Here is an 18,025-nt window from a genome sequence, read left to right as displayed (position 1 = left end):
TTGTCCATAAAAGTAGACTTAAACTTCGCAGGAACATCTCCTCGTGCCGTCGCCATGTAGAATTTTTGGCCAGGAAGCTGTCCGAAATCCATTTTGACGTAGGTTCCATCGTTGACGAGCAGGCATCCTTGGTACTTCGTCAAAACCTACTAGTACAATTTCCGAGCTCGAGGTTTGATGACGAACTTTGCTTCAACGTTCTGTGTGGTTGCTTGCTGGCTCGATAAGAACGATACCCTGCTCGTAAGTGAATTCTTCGAGCGGTATTGCGAGCACCTGCGTATTTTTGTGCGATTTTATTATCTGAAACTCCAGGGTTTGCTTTGACGGTTCTCAACACCTTCTGTTTCAGCTTGCGGTCATATGTTTCACTACGACACTTACCTTGAGGCACTCAATCCACGCTCTTTCGCTCGCAGAAACGTTAGAGCACATCATACACGGTTGATTTTGCGATTTTCAACATTTTTTACGTTTTGCCTTTCTCCTAGAAAGGTATAGCAATCACTGGAAAAACCAAAGGTATAAAAGTGGTCCCAATGGTCGAATGTCATATACCACTCGAACCCTTTTGACGAACTGAGCATTTTCTGTATGTATGTATGTATGTGTGTATGTGTGTGTGTGTGTATGTGCAACTTTTTTTTCTCACTCACTTTTCTCAGAGATGGCTGGACCGATTTTCACAAAATTAATTGCAAATGAAAGGCCTAGTTGCGCCATAGGTTGCTATTGAATTTCATTGTAATCGGATTTTTAGTTTAGAGGTTATGTATCAAAATGTAAAAATCACGAAACATCAATATCTCAGAAACCACACAACCGATTTTAATAAAACTGGTTGCAAACGATCGGGCTGTCTCCAAAACCCTTAACTTTTAAATTTCGTAATGATTGAACATATGGTTCAAAGGTTATGTAAAGAAAAGTAATCCTGAGGTAGTTTAAACTAACTCATTTTTCTCAGAGATGGCTGAACCGATTTTCACAAAATTAGTGTCAAATGAAAGGTCTAGTTGCCCCATAGGTTGCTATTTAATTTCATTGTAATCGGATTGTAACTTTGTCCGTTGGTCATAAAAATGTGAAATCACATAATGAAAGTAAACATATTGACTTTCTCCTAACGATCACTGGCCTCTTAAAAGGTAGACAAATGATTGAAATGGCCGAATGTCATATACTACTCAACTCAGTTCGACGAATCGAGCATTTTTTGCATTTTCTGCATATATGCATGTATAGGTGTATATGTTTGTGTGTGGGTGTGTACGTGTGTATGTGCACCTTTTTTTCGCACTCACTTTTCTCAGAGATGGTCTGACCGATTCTTTCTATTTTGGTGTCAAATGAAAGGTCTATTTGCCGCTTAGGTCGCTATAGCATTTCATTGTGATCAAACTTTTAGTTTTGGCGCTGCGTCAGAATGTGAAAATCGCTCTTATATCTCAGAAGCTATGAACATAGTTGAACTCAAATTAATGGGCTTTTCTTACAATTTCTCTGCATTTACTTCATAACAATTTGATATGCTGTTCAAAAGTTTTGGAAAGAAAAGAAATTCAAAGACTATTCAACACTATACCTGCTTTGATCAATATATATGGCCTCAACATGATTTAAATGTGGTATCGTATGTATTTGAACGTTCCCGGTATCGCTCGTGATTAAATTGTTCGAAATTGAGAGTCATTTATTTTATTTCGCTATTTCTTAAGCACTAACATTACGTCAAATTTCATATTTTATACTTCAATTACAACAGCAATATTTAAGAACCCAAAGAGTGAATATACCTTTATTGGATTTAAGCAATCATGTAAATCTATTTTTACAAATAATAAGTTTGAATGAGAAAGGCTGAGTCTGACCGCTAGGTGGATTAATTTAGGTTTTTTATTGCGGACTACGTTGAATTGCCAACCTTTGAATTTGAATTACCACAATAAATGATTCCGGATTCTAGTTGGACAGAACTTTATTATGATGTCTCAGAGGTAAAGCTTTGTCCTTTATCATTCAACCGTTAGCATGTTATTAGTATAACCTGATGTCTTGAAGGAAAACATGCTAGCACAGGTAGTAATACCGCACCGAGCCCTGTATGAGTAAAGCTCACTCGGCGTCTATCAGTTCAGCAGAACTCGATTTCCATGTGTGTGCAGCTAAGTGAAGTTTCAATGTAGCAGTCAACTCACAATGGGGCGACTTCGTACAAATCCTGGCCAAGCAAAGTCTGTAATCAAGGAAAATACATATTAAGCATAAAGGAAGGATTTAGGGGAAAACTTGCGTGAGTTAAAAAAAAATGCGTGAGTTACTGGAGAAAGTGGCCTGGTTCTGTTAAGATTCGACCCTATGACTACGCGCTCCTCAAGTGGCCTTTTCAAACTTGTAGCCATAAAACTTTTTAATTAGATTGTCCTACGTCACCATTTTCTAAACCCCCTAGGGCTCACCTTTGTAATATTTCCCATTTTTTGTTTTCGTGTTCGTGATTTCGTGCTCTGTAATTCCGATTTGGTGCATATTTATTTGACACGGCTAGAAATGATGTCGCTGAGTTACGGGATTGAAAACAACCTCATCCTAAATCTGATTATCCGATGAAAAATATGTCTAAGAAAAAGTTGTGAAAACCTAAAATTCGTTAAGCAAATTATAAAACTTCAAATCATTTATTTGTTTAAAACTAACAAATTTGTCATGTTTTCTTTCTGATGTTCATCGCGCCAACCTCGGTCCCAATTGACCACCCGAAATAAAACATCAAACGCATGAACTCTTCGCGAAAAAAAAAACTAGCAAGACTCACTTTCTCCCATTTTTTTTCAAAAATATTCGACAAAAAATAAAACCGAAACCACTCACCGCGTCGACCGCGGCACACCAAACACTACCAATCGACGCGTCCTTCTCGTGTGGTCGGCGTGCGGGTTGTGCAAAATTTTTCTGCGAAATCGAGAGTGAAAACAGCATGCTGTACACGACTAAACGGCCGTGCTGTGATGCGATCGGGCAGGCAGACACATTGCGAACTTTAAAATTAGATTTTGTGCCGCTGCACTACCGGTGCTCAACCTTCGCCCGTCTACCGGTCAGCGACTATGACTCATAAGGTGCCGCGGTGGGTGCAGTAAGAGCGCAGAGCACGAAAATGTCAATATTACATTCAGGGCCGGGGGCACCTGGCTCGTCTTTAGACAGTCATTTTGGAGGACAACATCGGTGCAACATTGTCGCTGAAACGGCACCGCACGGTGTCCCGTAGCATGACAGTTAATTAGCCAACGTCCGCCGTGCCAGTATGAGTGGTCACGTCCGGTTGACCGCACAATCTGCCAGTCGGTTCCGGTCAGCATCTTCTCCGTTGGCTACTTGCCAGGCGCCACTGTTCTTCCCGATTCAAAGCTACCAGCAGTAGTAATACTCTTTACGGGGACTCTTCACAAGTGGGCAGTTCCTGTCGCCGCACGTTGACGCCTACGCTTTATCAGCTGACCCGTCGACGATGAAATGGGGACCTTTTTTTTTATAAATATAACCTACGTGCAGTCGACAGTCGTTGCACATCATCATCACGAATACTGTGGAGTACGGTTTGCGGCTTCTCGGATTGAGCTGTTAAGTAACCACGATGCAAAAATAATGTTCGTTTTAGAATGTAAACAAGTGGGGAAAAGACTTTCGAACGTCTGGGAATGCATGACAATATTGCAGCTATTGAGTTGCTTGGTGAAATTTATTCAAGTGCTGTTGAATTGAAACCGATTTGCTCGCATGTCGGTTAATTTGGTGGTTCTAAGAGAAACTGTTTCTTTGTAGAGGTGTAAGCGTGGTTATGCTTTTTTGCAGGCTGTGACCATGAGGCGTTTAGTAGTTTAGAAATTGACCAAACTTATTAGCACAGTGTTCCAACAGCCGACCGCGGTGTGCTCTGCTCCAGATCATGTGTTACGAATTAGCACCTCAAGTGCGCAACTATTCCATTTCGCAGATCACTGATAAATCGAGCGTGGCTAAACGCAAACGTTGTGGAAAGGATCACATTCCGGGAATGGGTTGGGGAGAGGCGCGGGGGGGGGGGGGGGGCTCTGTAGGGATTTACAATATGTGTTAGAGACCTGTTGGACTACACCAAATCGAGTGCTGTAATTGTATCGAACCGAACTCTGTCTGCCGCGAAACGTTTGTTTACCCATTTAGCACCTGCAACTATGTCAAACTCATCGTGCTTGTTACCTCTGCATTTACTAGTTCGAATGTATAAGCGGAGTCTAAGTTTTAACATTTCATTTATTCGCTTGAAAGATATTTTAATCAGTGTTTTCAACAGCACAGTCTTATTTTGACGTTATTGACATTTTGTTTATTCTATTGAGTCTTTGGTAATTATTCGATTTTTTTATCTCGTGTTTTATATTTAACTACCTCTGCATAGGAATTGTTATTTTGTGTCGTCGTGTCGTTATTTTGTGTCGTCAATAATCCAAATAGATAAGTACGCTTTGTTCTGAAACTTATAGAATTGGCTAAATATACTAAAAATTTTAGATTAATTTATCAAAACTCAAGGATTTTTGAAATCTGTTCTCTTTCTATTTTTTTGTTTCCGCTGATAGTTTAATGCAGTGGTTCTGGTTCTCAACCTTTTTGGCTCCGCGGCCCCTTTCGCTAAACACATAAAGCTCCGCCGCCCCCATGCGAAGCACAGAGAGCTTCGCGTCCCCCCAAAAGAATTTCATATACAAATTTTACAATACGAGCCTGCATTTCTCAGTCTCATATCGTCCTGCGAGTTCAATTTGTTTCACATCTTGGTCCTAATTCGCAGAAGAGTTGAAAATCTGCTTTCACAGAGAAAGAAATTTTAAAAATCTGTCAAATTTACCAAGAGCTTCGCGAGCCCTTTGTCGGTTGGGAACCACTGGTTTAATGCTTGCTTTACCTAGCACGGTCGTCAGAACTAGGTAAAGTAAACCGGGAATGGGCTATATAAGAACCTGTTTCTGTTCAAACCAATCAGTTTACTAGTGGCTGGGACTAGGACGGTCATAACTAAGTAGCAGCGAGTAGCAGCAGCAGTGGTAGCAGATTGCAGGAGCGGCAGTGGGTACTTGCAGTGGTTGCTGGAGAGGGTACTAGTAGCAGTAGTGGTGATAGCAGCGTCAGCGGTAGGTGCATTGGTCAGCATATTTTGGCAACACGCAAACGTTTTTGGGATCTGTTTTGAATGTCAAATAACAGCTTTCACTGTATTATCGGAAATGTGTCTTATCCTAACTGTCGGAGATAGCAAATTCAGCATTACGAGTCGTGTCTAAATGATCACGTTGTTTAAAAAAGAGTTTTCCTGATAGATTATTTGCATGTTGTACTTCTTTTTTTTTTTTCTTCACATAACATTTATTTGACACGGCACAAATACAATTTAATGTTTAACGGCGCCAATTATATCTGATGACTTAAAAACTAAAGCAAATTTTTTATCCTCGCTGCCGACTACGAGTTGAAATTAAGTCTAACTTAAAACTAGCATGGGATTTCCAATCAGTGTTTTGTTGTTCAATGGTCGTCTGATAATCGTCGAATGGCATGTATGGATTCGTTCTGCTGAGCCACGATGTCGTGAGTTGGGACAGAGGCTCGTAGTCCTTGGGTCCTGGTTCTGTTGTGCGGGGTCTGGTTGCTGGTTTTGTGCTTAAGGTTCAAACGTGTTCTTGTCGTTTTGTTGGGTGTAGACGGAGGGGAACGGGACTAGACTGGGGCGTGGATGGATTTCAGGAAAACGTATATAAGGGACATGTAGGATAGGTCACGGCTCGCCAAGACATCGGCCTGCAGGGAAGCTATTAATTTAGACCTGGCGTCACGGTGTACAGGGCATGACCAAACCACATGCTCTATGTCGTGATAACCTTCACCACAGGCACAGATACCACTTTCCCCGAGCCCAACACGACGGAGGAGCGCGTCAAATCTATAGTGATTGGACATAAGCCGGGACATCACGCAAATGAAATCCCGACCTACATCCAACCCCTTGAACCACGGGTTCGTCGATACTTTGGGGATTATGGAATGTAACCACCTTCCCAATTCCCCTCTGGTCCAAGCATTTTGCCAACTGATGATCGTATTCTGACGTACAAGTGCGAAAAATTCATTAAAGGCAATTGGTCTTTCATAAATATCACCGTTTGTTGCGCCCACCTTAGCCAAAGAGTCCGCTTTCTCATTACCCGGTATCGAGCAGTGAGAAGGGACCCACGCTAAGGTAATCTGAGTAGATTTTTCGGATAAAGCACTCAGATGTTCCCGTATTTTCCCCAGGAAATACGGAGAGTGCTTAACATCTTTCATCGATCGGAGAGCCTCAATGGAACTGAGACTGTCCGTAAAGATGAAATAATGGTCCGTGGGCATTTTTTCGATAATCCCTAGGGTGTACTGAATTGCAGCTAATTCTGCGACGTAAACAGAAGCAGGATTATCGAGCTTATGGGAGACGGTTAAATTGTTATTGAAGATACCGAAGCCAGTGGACCCATCAAGAAGTGATCCGTCAGTGTAGTACATATTGTCGCAGTTGATGTTTCGATATTTATTGGAAAAAATTTTAGGGATCTGCTGCACGCGTAAATGATCCGGGATTCCACGAGTTTCTTCTATCATGGATGTATCGAAAAACACAGTAGAATCAGAAGTATTTGATAAGTCGACACGATTTGGAATATTCGAAGAAGGGTTAATATTTTGGGACATGTGATTGAAATACAATGTCATAAAACGGGTTTGAGAATTAAGTTCGATTAACCTTTCAAAATTTTCAATCACGGGACGGTTCAAGACCTCACATTTGATTAGAATACGAGAAGACAGGCTCCAGAAGCGGTTTTTCAATGGTAGTACTCCAGCTAAAACCTCCAAACTCATCGTATGGGTCGACTGCATGCAACCTAAGGCGATACGCAAACAACGATATTGTATTCGCTCCAGTTTGATCAAATGTGTGTTTGCTGCGGAGCGGAAGCAGAAACACCCGTATTCAATAACAGACAATATCGTTGTTTGGTAAAGCCTTATAAGGTCTCCTGGATGGGCTCCCCACCATTGTCCGGTTATTGTACGAAGAAAATTCACTCTTTGTTGACATTTTTTCATCAGATACCTCACGTGACAACCCCAGGTGCCTTTAGAGTCGAACCAGACACCAAGATATTTGTGTACCAAAACCTGAGAAATCGTTTTACCCATTAATTGTGTTTGAAGCTGAGCAGGTTCATGCTTCCTAGAAAAAACTACTATCTCAGTCTTCTCCGGAGAGAATTCGATACCTAGCTGTAAAGCCCAAGCAGACAAATTGTCCAAGGTATCTTGCAATGGTCCTTGCAAATCGGCAGCTTTGGCTCCTGTAACAGAGATTACACTGTCGTCTGCAAGTTGTCTTATCGTGCATGAATTTGCCAGACATTCGTCGATGTCATTTACATAAAAGTTGTAAAGAAGGGGGCTTAAACATGAGCCCTGGGGAAGACCCATGTAGCTAATGCGAAAAGTTGCCAAATCGCCATGCGTAAAATGCATGTGCTTTTCGGACAACAAGTTGTGCAAAAAATTGTTCAAAATTGGAGAAAATCCTTGTCGGTGAAGTTTACCCGAAAGAATGTCAATAGAAACGGAATCAAAAGCCCCCTTAATGTCCAAGAACGCAGACGCCATTTGTTCTTTACGAGCATACGCCAGCTGGATATCTGTTGAAAGCAACGCAAGACAATCATTCGTCCCTTTGGCACGGCGGAAGCCAAATTGAGTATCTGATAGTAGACCATTTGATTCGACCCAGTGGTCTAAACGACGGAGTATCATTTTTTCCATCAATTTCCGGATACAGGATAGCATTGCAATCGGCCTATAAGAGTTGTGATTAGAAGCTGGTTTCCCTGGTTTTTGGATGGCGATCACCTTCACTTGCCTCCAATCCTGCGGTACAATGTTTTGCTCCAGGAACTTATTGAACAAGTTCAACAAGCGCCTCTTGGCATTGCCGGGTAGATTCTTCAACAAGTTGAATTTGATTCTATCTAATCCAGGCGCGTTATTGTTACAGGACAGGAGGGCAACTGAAAGTTCTGCCATCGTAATAGGTGATTCTATCGCGTCGTGGCCCGGAGACGCATCGCGAACAATATTTTGCTCAGGAACAGAGTCCGGACATACTTTCCTGGCAAAATCAAATATCCACCTACTTGAAGACTCCTCGCTTTCGTTGACCGTTACGCGATTCCGCATTCTTCGGGCTGTGTTCCAAAGAGTGCTCATCGATGTCTCCCTCGACGTCTCGTTCACGAACCGACGCCAATATCCACGTTTCTTTGCTTTAGCCAAGCTTTTAAGCTTGGTATCAAGCTCCGAATACCGTAAATAGTCGCCAGGTATACCTCCCGTCTGGTAGGCCTTAAACGCGTCGGATCTTTGCGTGTAGACATCGGAGCACTCTTGGTCCCACCACGGAGTGGGAGGCCGTTCTTTGATCGTTACGCCGGGATATTTCTTCGTTTGGGCTTGCAACGCGGCGTCGAGAATCAAGCCCGCGAGGAGGTTGTATTCTTCAAGTGGTGAATGATGTTGAATCGACTCGACCGCTTTTGAAATCATTTCCTCGTATAACTTCCAATCGACATTTCGTGTGAGGTCATACGGAATGTCAATTGGTCGCATGCGAGTTGACCCGTTAGTAATTGAAATAAGAATAGGCAGATGGTCGCTACCGTGAGGATCGAGGATTACCTTCCATGTGCAATCCAACCGTAGCGACGTCGAACATAAGGATAGATCCAAAGCGCTTGGGCGCGCTGGAGGTTTCGGGATACGTGTCATTTCACCGTTGTTTAAAATAGTCATGTCGAAGTCATCGCATAGGTTATAGATTAAAGAGGAGCGGTTATCATTGTATGGGGAACCCCAAGCCACGCCATGAGAGTTGAAGTCTCCCAAAATCAAACGTGGCGAGGGAAGAAGTTCTATTAAATCAAAGAGCAGCCGTTGCCCAACCTGTGCTCTGGGGGGAATATATATTGAGGCAATACAAAGCTCTTTACCTTGTATTGTCATTTGACATGCGACAACTTCGATGCCTGGAATCGAGGGGAGGTTAATACGATAGAAAGAATAGCACTTTTTAATCCCTAAAAGTACTCCTCCATATGGGGTGTCTCGATCAAGGCGAATAATATTAAAATCATGGAAGTTGAGATCAATATTTGAAGTAAGCCAAGTTTCACAAAGGGAAAATGCATCGCATTTGTTTTTATTTATCAAAACTTTAAACGAATCAATTTTTGGTAAAATACTTCTACAATTCCACTGTAAGACAGAGATAGAATCCTTCATATACGCAGTTGAATTAGGCATCGAAGGATACAATCGCTGCAAGGAGAGGCCATTGGGCAGTCAACTGCTTCAAAAATGATCTAACTGTTGGGAGGAATGCTGTAAGAAAAATTTTAATTGGATCGGGTACATTGAAAGTTTCAAAAATCCAGTCCACAATGTCAGAAAATTTCACTAATCCAGAGTTTGTTTCATCAACTGGGAGTGTAAAAGGAGCAACTGGGGTTTTAGATGTTCCTGGCAGTGCTGGGAACTCCTTCTGGGACTTTAAATTTGCCAGCCCAGGAGGAGTTTGCTTCGGTTTTTCCGCAGCACTGTTTGGTTTGTTTGTAACCTTCATTTCACTTTGAGAAATCTTAGGACCTTTTCTGGGAAGTTTAGGAGAGGAAACACTTTTCCTCTTTCTAGACTCCCCAGGATTGGCGTAAGATGCTCCCGCTGGTGAATCGTCAGAATCGGTTTCCTCAGAGGGCAACAGATCGAAGGGGTTCGAAGTAACGGGAGAAGTGGTAACGGTCTTCTTCAGCATGTCAGCGTAGGAACGCTTTGAACGCTCTTTGAGAGACCGTTTTATTTTATCCCTGCGCTGCATGTACACCGCACATGTCGAGAGCTCATGCAGATTTTCTCCGCAGTGAATACACTTTTCAGCGTTAACACTGCAAGAATCTTCCGCATGAGACTCCCCACACTTGCCACAACGTGCCTTATTGCAGCAGTAGGCGGCTGTATGGCCTAACTGCTTGCAATTCAGGCAGTTCATGACGCGGGGCACGTAGAGCCTCACAGGGAGACGAACCCGGTGGATCGAGACGTGGCTTGGTAGTGCAGACCCGGCGAACGTAACTCGAAACGAGTCTGACGGAGTGTATACTGTTTTGCCACCGATGATCGATGCTGACCGCAATTGCTTGCAGTCGAGCACCTTTACTTCGGGACACGTTTTGTTCTTAAAGCACCCTTTGGCACTTTGCAGTATACACTCGACGGACAGACTCGAATCGGTTATGACACCGTCGATCTCCACGTCTCGTGCGGGTATGTAAACGCGATACTCGCGTGTGAAGAGCTCAGAGCAAGCTATATCGTTGGCCTCTTTCAGGTTACCGACCACGACACGGAGCTTGTTAGGCCGGACCTTGGAAATTTCGGTCACGCCCTTGTACTCCTTCGTCAGGTCTTTAGAAATCTGCAAGAGGTTCAACTTTTTCGATTTCGGTCCTGCCTTTGGCCGAAAATAAACAGTATAGCTGCCCTGGGCTCCGTCTGGGTAAAGCCTGGGGCGAGGGGGGACTGAAGAATGAACAGGGGAGGGGGTAACAGAAGGGTCAGGGTCAGAGGGGTTCGGGGATGGTGGCGCGGGAGGCGAGGGATCTACATCCATCGCGCTATGTTTAGCGCACTAGCGCTGACAAGAACACGTACCTTTTTATTTCTCCCTTCCAGTAAGGTTGGTTGTCCGATCGTTCGAAGTAGCAGCCGTTACAGCCAGCAGCACCAATACAGCAGCACCAAACAGCCACCAGCAGCGAGCCAGGTGTGAGATCACTCCACACAGCGATACGACTCGCTGACACTGATGGCTTCTTCTTTTTCCTCGTTTGTGTCTCGTCCACTGCTGTAGCACAATCCAGCCAGCAGCCAAATCGGCTTACGCACCAGCTGGCAGTCACGATGCGAAACAGTTGCACAAAGGAACGACCTTGAACCCGGATTTATTTCACTCGACCAGGCAAACAATGCCAACACTTGTTCACACGTCTTTTGTTTTATACTCTATCGGACCGATCACCAAACACGTCCAGTACTGATGCGTGTTCGGCACAGAATGATGTTGTACTTCTCATATTAAACATTTGCTGTAACATCTTCATGCTTAAAGTCGAGTTGTATGACATATATCCTTGCTAAAATTTTGACGACTAAAATGGGGGCCCGCACAAATTTTCGGGCAATCGGGCCGCCACAACCCTTAAGGCGGCGCTGATCATATCCAATTTTAAATGACGGTAAATCCGACATCATCTCCATGTCTCAGCACTGGCGATGGAAACAAATCACCTCTAGCGATTTTGAATACATATAAAGTAAGCCTAAGATGCATTGACATCGTCGTCAGTATGCGAATAACAAAGAATCGGTGTTGGTGCACTCTCTTTGTTTTCCTTCTTACGATAATATGTCTGTCTGTTTTGCGCTCTGTTTCTGCTTCAACCAATCAGTTTACTAGTGGATGGCCTCAAGGACGGTCCCAACACTTCCTTCAGTGAAAAGCGCTTCCGTATTTTGACAACGCACAAACGCGGATGTTGGCAATCAAAATCTGTCGACCGTCAAATTTTTAGTGTTGAGAAAGCTTTCCCATTGTCGAGGATAGCACAAAGAGGCGATCAGCATCATATCCGATATTAATTTAGGGGAGTTTCTTTCGGCTTCGCAGTCTTTAAAATGTGAAAAGAAAACGATATTTTTCTCTTACACCGACGTTTCGAATAATATATATTCTTTATCAAGGCTCTACAAGTAAATTAAGATCAAAACGATTTTTAGAAACAAATACATAAATTATGCACATAACATCATTACCGAGAGGACCATTTTCCTGTGAAGTGGTTCTTCGGCTAGAGCATTAATTGTCAAAACAGAAAGTAATCATCCTAACAGAACATCCAAAAATACATTAAATAAGCTAAACATGATATCAAATACAATTCATGCTTCTTACATTATGCAAATTAAAAAACAAATTAAAAACTGTACACTTTAACGAAGCGGAACTCGTAGCACTCTCAATCATACTAAACCATTTTTTCCGTAACCAGCAACCTTGCATGCAAACTCTATTGCGCACAAGTTATGCTGTGTGACACTCGGTGGAAGCTGTCAGCGACCGTTGACGTTTGCTGTTGTTTATTTCTGTACTCCGCTTGACGTGTTGCATGATTGCTGTATATGTTGTGCTTAAGCCTTCAACATCACTGCGTTTGTTTACCGTATGATCGTTCGTGATAATGTGGCACATTTCCAACACGTTCAACGCTGTTTTTCGCCTATGTTCATCCAGGATACACACCTCATTCAACTTGAATGAATGGTTCTCGTCGATGCTGTGTTGGAGTAAAGCAGTTTTTTCCCTCAGGTGATGTATTTTGGCAATAGTAGATGGGCTGGTGGCATGTTCGTTTGACTTGAGCTCATCCAGTTTTTTAATGTTTGACCGGTGGTTGCTGATTCTTGTTTTGAGATGCTGTGTAGTGAGTCCAACATAGCACGCATCGCAGTTGGCACAGGGAATTTTGTAAATGACGTTGCTGCGATCTAATGTTGCGATCCGATCTTTGGTGTTCGTGAACAAATGGTTTATGGTGTGCTCATAACGTGTAGCGAGGGTAATTTCTGGGAAATCTATACGCAGTGATTTCTTTATGCGCGCCGTTAATCTGTCGATGTAGGGCATAGCTTTGTATGTTGTTGAACAAATGGTTTATGGTGTGCTCATTACGAAAGTAATTTAGCGAGGGTAATTTCTGGGAAATCTATACGCAGTGATTTCTTTATGCGCGCCGTTAATCTGTCGATGTAGGGCATAGCTTTGTATGTTGTTGGCAATGTTTCTGCTGGGGCATCTTGTACGTTCTTCCTCATTAGTCTGTTCTGCAATCTATTTCGCAGCGATAAAGGATAGTGGTTGACCTTAAGATGTTCGTCTATGAAGTCGTTGATCGCTTTTGGGGGGAGGTTTGTGCTGAGTTTTCGTACTCTCATGATAAAGTTGGCAACCACATTCATTTTCATGACGGGTGACAAGAGAAAAAGTCCAGGAATCTACCCGAGGCCATGGGTTTGGAATACCATTCCGTTTTGATGGACTGGTCTGCTTTGCGGACTAGCACCATGTCGAGATATGGAATTCTACCTTCCTCTTCTCTTTCACACGTAAACTGTAGGTTGCTGTCATAGCTATTAAAAACATCTAGAACTTCTTCGACTTTGTCTGCGGGCACAGCAAGGATTAAGTAATCTACATATTTTTTTAAAAGTGGGAGCGGGAAATTCAACCGTTCTACCACTTCTTCAAGCAATAATTCCATAACTAAATCAGCTGCAGTTGGCGAGAAGGGATTCCCCATGGCGGTTCCAGAGATCTGTTTGAAGTACTGTCCACGAAATGAGAAGTAGCTACATTCCATGCAGAAATTTACAATTTCAATGAAAAAATCAAGGTTGATTTTCGTGTGTCGTTTGATTCTATCCCATTTGGTTATTATTGTGTGTATTACTAGACTCCTGGATATGCAAGTGAATTAGATACCACATCTAACGAAATAAGAATGTAGCTTGGTGGCAGTCGTACCGTATTAATGTACTCGCAGAAACTGAAAGAGTCTGTTACATTATACTCACACTCAATCGATGCTCGTCGGATGCGTCCAATATATTTAGACAGCATGTATGATGGTCCTCCGATGTTGGGTACGACGGGCCGGAGCGGTAGGTCCTGCTTATGTGCTTTCGGTAGTCCATATATTCTTGGGCACTGCGATGACAAGGTGCGTAGCTGATAGACTGTTGTTGAATCAATCAACTCTAAGTTTAGCAGTCGATTTACCAAATCGTTGTTTTGCTTTTGAAAACCTGATGTGGGGTTGGTTTTAGTGGGCTTGTATGTGTTCTCATCAGACAGTAGGTGTAGCATTTTTGAGTTGTAATCATTCTCGTACATTATAACGGTTTGTTTTCCCTTGTAAGACTGAACAATAATCGTGTCTGGGTTATCTTTGACGAAGCGCCTTGTTATTTTGCAGGCATGTTGTAAGAATGCGTTCAGAGGATCGTATGATGCTGAATCAAACGTGTGCAGATAGTTCTGAATCATATTGACGACATTGCATCGATTACGATCTCGCACTGATTTATCCGGATTGGAAATAAGGACATTTTCCAAATCCGCGATCAAGTGGAAAACTGGCTTACAACTCAAAAATGCTACACCTACTGTCTGATGAGAACACATACAAGCCCACTAAAACCAACCCCACATCAGGTTTTCAAAAGCAAAACAACGATTTGGTAAATCGACTGCTAAACTTAGAGTTGATTGATTCAACAACAGTCTATCAGCTACGCACCTTGTCATCGCATTGCCCAAGAATATATGGACTACCGAAAGCACATAAGCAGGACCTACCGCTCCGGCCAGTCGTACCCAACATCGGAGGACCATCATACATGCTGTCTAAATATATTGGACGCATCGTGCGAGCATCGATTGAGTGTGAGTATAATGTAACAGACTCTTTCAGTTTCTGCGAGTACATTAATACGGTACGACTGCCACCAAGCTACATTCTTATTTCGTTGGATGTGGTATCTCTATTCACTTGTATACCCAGGAGTCTAGTAATACACACAATAATAACCAAATGGGATAGAATCAAACGACACACGAAAATCAACCTTGATTTTTTCATTGAAATTGTAAATTTCTGCATGGAATAGCTACTTCTCATTTCGTGGACAGTACTTCAAACAGATCTCTGGAACCGCCATGGGGAATCCCTTCTCGCCAACTGCAGCTGATTTAGTTATGGAATTATTGCTTGAAGAAGTGGTAGAACGGTTGAATTTCCCGCTCCCACTTTTGAAAAAATATGTAGATTACTTAATCCTTGCTGTGCCCGCAGACAAAGTCGAAGAAGTTCAAGATGTTTTTAATAGCTATGACAGCAACCTACAGTTTTCGTGTGAAAGAGAAGAGGAAGGTAGAATTCCATATCTCGACATGGTGCTAGTCCGCAAAGCAGACCAGTCCATCAAAACGGAATGGTATTCCAAACCCATGGCCTCGGGTAGATTCCTGGACTTTTTCGCTTGTCACCCGTTGCATATGAAAATGAATGTGGTTGCCAACTTTATCATGAGAGTACGAAAACTCAGCACAAACCTCCCCCCCCAAAAGCGATCAACGACATCATAGACGAACATCTTAAGGTCAACCACTATCCTTTATCGCTGCGAAATAGATTGCAGAACAGACTAATGAGGAAGAACGTACAAGATGCCCCAGCAGAAACATTGCCAACAACATACAAACCTATGCCCTACATCGACAGATTAACGGCGCGCATAAAGAAATCACTGCGTATAGATTTCCCAGAAATTACCCTCGCTACACGTAATGAGCATACCATAAACCATTTGTTCACGAACACCAAAGATCGGATCGCAACATTAGATCGCAGCAACGTCATTTACAAAATTCCCTGTGCCAACTGCGATGCGTGCTATGTTGGACTCACTACACAGCATCTCAAAACAAGAATCAGCAACCACCGGTCAAACATTAAAAAACTGGATGAGCTCAAGTCAAATGAACATGCCAGCAGCCCATCTACTATTGCCAAAATACATCACCTGAGGGAAAAAACTGCTTTATTTCAACACAGCATCGACGAGAACCATTCATTCAAGTTGAATGAGGTGTGTATCCTGGATGAACATAGGCGAAAAACAGCGTTGAACGTGTTGGAAATGTGCCACATTATCACGAACGATCATACGGTAAAAAAACGCAGTGATGTTGAAGGCTTAAGCACAACATATACAGCAATCATGCAACACGTCAAGCGGAGTACAGAAATAAACAACAGCAAACGTCAACGGTCGCTGACAGCTTCCACCGAGTGTCACACAGCATAACTTGTGCGCAATAGAGTTTGCATGCAAGGTTGCTGGTTACGGAAAAAATGGTTTAGTATAATTGAGAGTGCTACGAGTTCCGCTTCGTTAAAGTGTACAGTTTTTAATTTGTTTTTTAATTTCCATAATGTAAGAAGCATGAATTGTATTTGATATCATGTTTAGCTAATTTAATGTATTTTTGGATGTTCTGTTAGGATGATTACTTTCTGTTTTGACAATTAATGCTCTAGCCGAAGAACCACTTCACAGGAAAATGGTCCTCTCGGTAATGATGTTATGTGCATAATTTATGTATTTGTTTCTAAAAATCGTTTTGATCTTAATTTACTTGTAGAGCCTTGATAAAGAATATATATTATTCGAAACGTCGGTGTAAGAGAAAAATATCGTTTTCTTTTCACATTTTAAAGACTGCGAAGCCGAAAGAAACTACCCTGAGTAAACTAACAGTCGATAAAAAGTATGGTGGATATTAATTTAAACAACAAATTGTCCTTTTGAAGAAAAAATTGCTTCTGCTCAAACCAATCAACTTACTAGTGGATGGCCACTAGGACGGTCCTAACTAAGTACCAGCCTTAGCGGCAGCCGCAGTGAGTACCAGCAGCGGTGGTGGCAGTAGCTTCAGTGGTAAGTTCAGCGGAACTACTCCTATCTCTAGTAAAAAAGCTGCCTGGGTTCGGTAGCACCGTTTCCAAAGAAAAGCTCTGCCTTATTTCACTCTCCAAAGACGAGCATGTTAACTAGCAAATTCTTCTACAGCGTTACGTAATTTTTATGAGGCGTGGCGATACGTTTCGTTAAATAGGGGCGGTCGGGGTCTCGACATCGGGGTTTTTTGCGTTACATGATTTATGGATGTCGCCTTGTTGGAAAGATAACATTTTCGGGTACGAGCCAAAATTAAAAAATAATTATCTAAAAAGCTTATTTTTTAAAATCTTTTTTCCCAAAATCTATTTTTTTCATAAAAACTGCAAAAGATTACCTAAACAAAGAAACCCGTCCGATCACGGAGAAATCAAGAAAAATATATGATTTAAAAAAAAAACAATCAATTTTTTTTGAGGGGCATATTTATTTTGTAAGGACAAAATTGCTATCTAAAATTTTGCCGAATACACAATGCGAATCAGACAAACCGTTTTGACTGTAGAAATTTTTTTAACTTCCAATAGAGCACTTTATGAAGAATTAAAAATTTTTTTACAGTCAAAACGGTTTGTTTGATTGGCATAGTGTCTTCGGCAAAGTTGTAGATAAAAATTTTGTCCTTCTATAAAAAAGTACCCTGTGAAAACTTTCGAAAAATTGTAACTTTTTTCTTATTTATCCATGATCGGACCTGTTTTATTGTTTAGGTAATCTTTTGTAGTTTTTTATAAAAATAACCAGATTTGAAAAATGAGCTTTCTTAGATATTTTTTAAATATTTCTTTTAACTTAGAAAAAAAAAATTTCTAGAGTGTGTATTTTTTCGAAAAAACAAAATTATTATCTTCAGCTTTGTCGAAGACGTCATATCATCAAACAAACCGTTTTGGCCCTGAAAATATAAGTAATCATCAAATCCCAAAATAGTATTTTTTAATAGTTTCTCAAAAATGAGTCGTGTTCCAAAGAATTAAACCAATAGCACAAAATGGCATCTTTTACCTATAGCAACGTCTATGCAAAGCTTCAGCCAAATCAAAAATGACATTAAAAAAATATAAAACTGGGACATTTTTTGTGGAAATGCTCTGCAATGCTTTTACTGTTTGTCTCTTAAGCAAATATAAAAAGAGGGTAGTGTTTAGATAGGAAAGTAGATTGCGTCGTTTGCTTCGCATACCGAAACTGAAAAAAAAAACAATTGCTCGTCATTCATGTTTGCTCTTTGAATGATATAGAAGTTATCTCAGCAGTCCGCACCGCGGTGTACTTCTGT

The 18,025-nt window shown here is 41.8% G+C and overlaps 1 protein-coding gene and 1 long non-coding RNA gene across 3 annotated transcripts in view; one reads left to right on the top strand and one right to left on the bottom strand.

Annotated features, from left to right (window-relative positions):
• The window catches only part of LOC129727243 (uncharacterized), a 243,221-nt gene that overhangs the window by 51,952 nt on the left and 173,244 nt on the right, over positions 1–18,025 (top strand). The gene's annotated exons all lie outside the window — the stretch shown is intronic.
• LOC129727244 (uncharacterized) lies at positions 1,816–2,815 on the bottom strand. Its single transcript, XR_008728511.1, has 3 exons — positions 2,698–2,815; positions 2,460–2,640; positions 1,816–2,236 (listed from the first exon to the last, which is right to left on the bottom strand). It is a non-coding gene; the product is annotated as an uncharacterized LOC129727244 (long non-coding RNA).

This window comes from Wyeomyia smithii, chromosome 3 (assembly GCF_029784165.1).
Source record: "Wyeomyia smithii strain HCP4-BCI-WySm-NY-G18 chromosome 3, ASM2978416v1, whole genome shotgun sequence".
In the NCBI taxonomy this organism is placed as follows: Eukaryota; Metazoa; Arthropoda; class Insecta; order Diptera; family Culicidae; genus Wyeomyia; species Wyeomyia smithii.
The sequence above is the reverse complement of the archived record's forward strand: the minus strand, read 5'-3'. Positions and strand labels throughout refer to the sequence as shown.